Source organism: Acipenser ruthenus, chromosome 3, assembly GCF_902713425.1.
Source record: "Acipenser ruthenus chromosome 3, fAciRut3.2 maternal haplotype, whole genome shotgun sequence".
Taxonomy (NCBI): domain Eukaryota; kingdom Metazoa; phylum Chordata; class Actinopteri; order Acipenseriformes; family Acipenseridae; genus Acipenser; species Acipenser ruthenus.
This window is the reverse complement of record NC_081191.1, coordinates 81,596,867-81,603,140: the sequence shown is the minus strand read 5'-3', so window position 1 is coordinate 81,603,140 and position 6,274 is coordinate 81,596,867.

Sequence of the window (6,274 nt, the reverse complement as noted above, 5' to 3'; positions counted from 1 at the left end):
TGTATATATTGTGACATCACTTTTACTTCTATCTTTGAATCTGTATTAATTCTAATTAACATTACTTTATATAAACTTATATTTTTATTATATCATGCAATGCTGGCTCTGGGGATCAGTCTTGATTTGGCCTCCCCAGCGCATCAGCATGCACAACTTTTGAATTAATTTTGTTTATTTATTTAGATGTTATATATGTATTGAAGTTAATTAGTTCATTCTTTTCTGTTGAGTCCCGCTGGCATAATCATGTTCAGTCTATTTATCCATTTACTTTCTTTTATTCTTCTATATGTCGCATTGTCTAATTTTAGCTGTTCTAATACTACAAACCTTACATCATTTATGTCATGTCCTTGACTGGTGAAGTGCTGTACTATTGGTTCATTCATTTTTTTATTTCTAATTAATGAAAGGTGGTTCTGAATTCTTTTATATAAAGTAGTTCCAGTCTCTCCAACATATTTGATTTTATCACATTTTTCACAGGCTATTCCATAAACAACATTGCTATTTTTACAGTAGGTATTAGTTTTTAGTGGATATATAGTGTTCTTATGTTTAATTATATTTTTACTTTTGTCCATGTATTTACACACTTTACATCTACTGGTGCACATGTTTGCAGAACCTATTTTGTCAATTATTCTTTTATGTTTACTGTAAACTAAAATATCACCTAAATTAGCTTCTCTTTTGAATGCTACAACTGGGGCCTTAAGGAACACTTTTTTTAATTTTTCTGAATTATGTAGAATCAAGTGTTTCCAAACTATCTTAGAAATATTGGGCAAAAGTTTAGAGTAGGCTAAGTCATTACTAATGGGGCTCTTTTGACCTTTTTATCTCTATTTTTATAATCTAGTAGATCATCTCTTTTTAGTTTATCCACTTTCTTAACTCAGTCTCTATAATTCATTCTTTGTATCCTCTTTTTTTAAGATTAGTTTTTAATACATTTCGTTGTTTTACATATTCACTTTCTTTTGAGCATATTCTTCGTATTCTTATTCCTAGACCCTTTGGGATTGCCCTTTTAGTGTGCATCGGATGTGCAGAGGACATGTGTAAATACTGGTGCATGTCAGTAGGTTCACAGAAGAGGTCAGTCTCAATTGAACTTTCTTCAAGGTTTACTATGGTATCTAAAAATTATATTTCTTTTCTTGTCCATCGAAGGTCCACCTTAATATTACTGTGTATTTCATTTGCCATTTTATGAAACTGGAAAACAGATTCTTCTCCATGTGTCCAAACCCCAAAAATATCATCTACAAACTGAATGTATTCTATAGGTTCTCTTTCTGATTTTCTAAGTAATTGTTCTTCCCATTTCCCCATGTATGTACTGGCAAAATGCATTCCTAATTTAGATCGTATTGCTGTACCATTGTTTTGTTTGTAATTCTTATTAACAAATGTAAAATAACTGTTTTCTAAAACTATGTTGATCATGTTCAGCACCTCTGCTGTTGGTATTGATTGATCTAGTCTATTATCTAGTGCTTTTTGACAAGCTTCTAAAGTTTCTTTCCGAGGGACATTTGGGTACAAGGATTTTACATCCATGCAAAATAAAATTGTATTCTCTGGAAGGTTGTGTTTTAGTGATTCAAGTCTTCTTAAAAATTATGTTGTATCCTTAACATAGCTTGGTAATTTCTCAACGTGCAACCTAATATATATATTACTGTACTTCTAATTTTAGGACAAATGGGAGCACTCTGGCCAAGAGACCCATGTTAAAACATAATTTGAATACCTTGGCCATCACATAGCCATTTTATACGCCTGGTTGTGTAAAATACACACTTTGTGTGTTGAAGGCCTTAATTTTTGCCTGGTGCCTCACACACCCACAGCAAGTTATATTGCAGAAGAACTGCACACCAGTGTTACTGCTTTAACTTAACATGACTGAAATCAAACACAACCATTCTAGTATCAAAGCTGCAGGAACCTGTTATATAAGTAATACTATACATTTTAATTTTTTTTTTTCTGTCCATCACGGTGTGGTGTAATTAATGCTATTGTCACATACCACATAGCAAGTCATTCTTATTAGAGGCCCAAAAAAAGATATGATGAATTGTTGTATAGCCTAAACTCATTTGTCAAAGCGTTTTCTAAAATGTATCACATTTCAGCCATGGCTTGACATGGGAAAACTGTTATTATTATTATTATTATTATAATAATATTATTATTATTATTATTATTATAAATATGACTAAAATGAAAATAATTGGCATGCATATCCTGTTTTTTTGTTCAGATTGCATGCCGTAAAATATAGTCATAATTTAATTTCCTTTCTAATGAAAAAATGTCATTTCAGATAAACACAGGCTCTAAGGTAATTGGATCTAAAACAAATACAGCATTTCACAAAGGAAATGGAGATGAATTACTTTGAAATTAATGAGCTGTGCACACATTCTCTCAAAGGATTGCTATTATACAATAACAGATAGAAACAACAGTTATATACTTTATTGTTGTTTAGATAAGATTAGTGTACTGAATAGTTGCAGTATGGTGTAGCACATATATATATATATATATATATATATATATATATATATATATATATATATATATATATATAACGGAACCGATATTTAATTTGAACATGGTGACGCTCTTAAATTATGTCATTAGGTTCTGTAGAGTGCTTTCGATTCAGAGGGAATTATCGGCTTTTAACTGCTAAGAAATAAATAACTGGCCAATTAACATCATGTATGTTTTGCCTCATCTCAGTTTAAAACGTTTAAACCTCAACATCGATAGAACATCGAAGAATTGTAACAAAAGGTTTTTTTTTTTAAAAACCCTACCTGAAGATGTTACACACTATTGGTATGCTTATGTGTTTATAATGTGGATCTGCATCGGCCACACGAAACTCACCTGTTTACAGATTAAAAGATGGAAAGTTGTCTTTAATTGAAAGCACTTTGGAGATTATACACACAGCACAACCTAAATGTGTGATTTAAAAGTTTAACCGTATTTCAATTGATTTGTTGGTTCAGTGAGACCTTAAAGGAAAATTATTCGGAACTGCTGTATTCATCCCATCCCTAATATCTATCTATCTATCTATCTATATATATGCTTTTCATATATATACAATGTATTCTAGGCCTTCTTCAAAATGATCACTCATTTTTTAGCAAATCCAGATAACTGTAACATAATACTCCAAATACTACAGCCAATTTCAAATTTTATATCACATCTCAGATTAGCTATTAGTTTATAAAACAAAAAAATCAAGAACATTTTTTTGTTTTGTGCGTAAACACAACATTATCCAAGGTTATCCAAGGAAAACTAATGGTGGGGGTATTTGTTTGGAAAAGTTCAGTACTGGAACACATGGAAAAAGCTCTGGAAAATGTTGATGATATGTTAAAAAAAAGTGTATTATTTACCATGCTGGCCTGTGCTTTGCTGTTGTGATTTTAGCATGCTTTACAAGCCTTATATGTATTGTAGCGTTTTTGTGTTCTTGGGACAAAGATTACACTGAGACTGTGAGGGAGTTGAAGGCTCAAGCCATTTATTTTTGACAGAAGTAATCAATAAAATAAAATCATAAAGCCAGGGAAGGGAACTGGGAGTAGAAAATGAAAATCAAGATAATTAATGGTATTTGTCTTTCCTTACCCTACCCCTTTTTCTCTCTTTCTCTCTCTCTCCCCAAAACACAACCTTCTCTCACCCAATCTCCAGGTCTTTTCCACCCACCCACTTATATCCGCTTGTTCCCTCCCCCCGCCCCCATGGCCTTCGCATCAAACCTGCAACCCAATTCCCCTACACACACACATCCATACACAACATGCAACCCCTGCACGCATACACACACAATGCAACCCCCCTGCAAGCATACACACACAATGCAACCCTCTGCATGCACACACACACACAACATGCAACCCCTGCAGGCATACACCCGCCATGCAACCCCTGCACACCTCACCCAACCCCTGCAAGGACACACCACCACGCAACCCCTTGCACGCACACACACCCTCTATACTATCCTGATTCTTCCACTCCCCCCAGGATCACTACAATCTATCTATCTATCTATTTAGGGATATCTGACTATTACTCCATGATTACAGCCTCTAATTCCTTCATGCAAGCTGGGTCTGAAGATCTGCAGCGCCAAAGTCTGTCCCGCAGAATGGCCATGAGTCATCCCTCTGAGACAGTTACTTGGGAAACAGAACGCTTTTTTACAGTCTTGGATACAAAAGCACCTTTGAACAGTGAGCCTACGACCAGCCCTTCATCAAGGGCTGTCCGAACTGCTGCCTTGCCGTTCTGACAGATTAAATTATAACAGGCACATCCACATACACAAAAGTGCAGCCTATTGCAGGTGTTTCCATCTTTCTTTTTTTTATTGTATCGGCCCCCGTAACTCACACCACAGGAGTAAAGCCTTCAGGTAACTCATTTTGTTTTATCATGTGTTACTTATATCTTCCACATGGGTAAGAACAGAATTACACATGCCATTTCTAATAGGAATCACATCAAAGTCATATCTATAAGTGATAAGACATGGATAAATGATAAGGTGTATAATGTCTTTTAATATACTTCTGTATTTCTTATTAAATTAGTAACCTCACCTAAAAGGCATAAAATAATGAGACCATTTCATATGAAATCTAGCATGTGTGTGTAATTTAGTAGTATATTTTGTTAATTAATAAAATAAGATGTATTAATGAAATCTAGATTTGCTTACCATATCACTTAAGCAAATGGAGCTATTGATTTTACAAGTATTTCAGTGACACGTATAGGGCTATATCATGTCAAGAGACAGACTTCCTGTTACTGAGTGACTTACTACATTTATGCATGCCGAATATTTGGCAGAGAGGAAACGTAGAACTGCTGTTTTCCCTGTTTACCTCCAGGGCACTCAGTGTTTTTCATCCAGTCACTGACATGCTTGTTAAAATTATTTTCAAATCCAACATAAACACAAACGCTACCAAATAACTTGAGACCTCTATTGCTCAGTTGTTCTGTAGCCTGAAGTCGAATAAAGGCCTAGTGACAAATAGCATTTATCATTAATCCTACTTATCATTCTTCTGATTGGGAAAAATCAAAATCTTTTAAATTACTTATTATATAGAGGCTTTATTTATTATTGTAATACATTTCTTTAGATGTTTCTTAATGAAGTGCAATTCAATGTAATTTAAAGAAAGTTTTGTAATTGGAAACATACCAGAAATCTTGTACCTAAAGTAGCAAATTTTCACTTGGCTGTAAAACTGAAATGTCTTTACTTTTTGACACACTTTGAATTCTCTCAAATGTCAGAGGTCACTGTGATACAGACTTTCAATTCAAAGGGTTATATAAACTGGTGACCCTCACTATGACCTCTGTCCCAATATGGTTAGGGGTGGGCAATGATATGAAAATTGTATATCGATACCGTGCAAGTATTTCGATATCGATAATATCGAAGTCTTGCAAAATACAGAAAACTATTATAACACAATTGCAAAATGAAACATAGGCGTTAACAAATATTTACATAAGATAAGCAATAACTTACTGTAAGTTAGTATCTTAATATCCATGGAGAAAAACGGTCTTGCTATATTGTTTTACTATTCCATGCCATCATCAGCTGCCTCAAAACCGAAATATTTATATACTGTACTTCACTACGCAGACTAGCCAATCCGGAAATAATTGAATCTTCTCTAATGCACGACACATCTAAATGTATTAAGTATGATATAGGAGGCTGTGTGGTCCAGTGGTTAAAGAAAAGGGCTTGTAACCAGGAGGTCCCTGGTTCAAATCCCACCTCAGTCACTGACTCATTGTGTGACCCTGAGCAAGTCACTTAACCTCCTTGTGCTCCATCTTTCGGGTGAAACGTAGTTGTAAATGACTCTGCAGCTGATGCATAGTTCTCTGTAAGTCGCCTTGGATAAAGGCGTCTGCTAAATAAACAAATAATAATAATAATAATGATGTCATGCTGAATGTTGCATTATTTTGTGATGTGTTTTGATGTTTTAAAAGTACATCTAAATTTATAATACCTAACATTCACATTTTAAAAATACATTACTAATAGTAATCACATGGAAAAAATGCAATGAACCACTGACGCATGCGCACATCTCAAAATAATCCCAGTAGTGCTTAAATTAGTATGCAAATAGCGTTTGGTACCTTGTGAGCACGTTCTGAATGGAAGAAAAAAGTA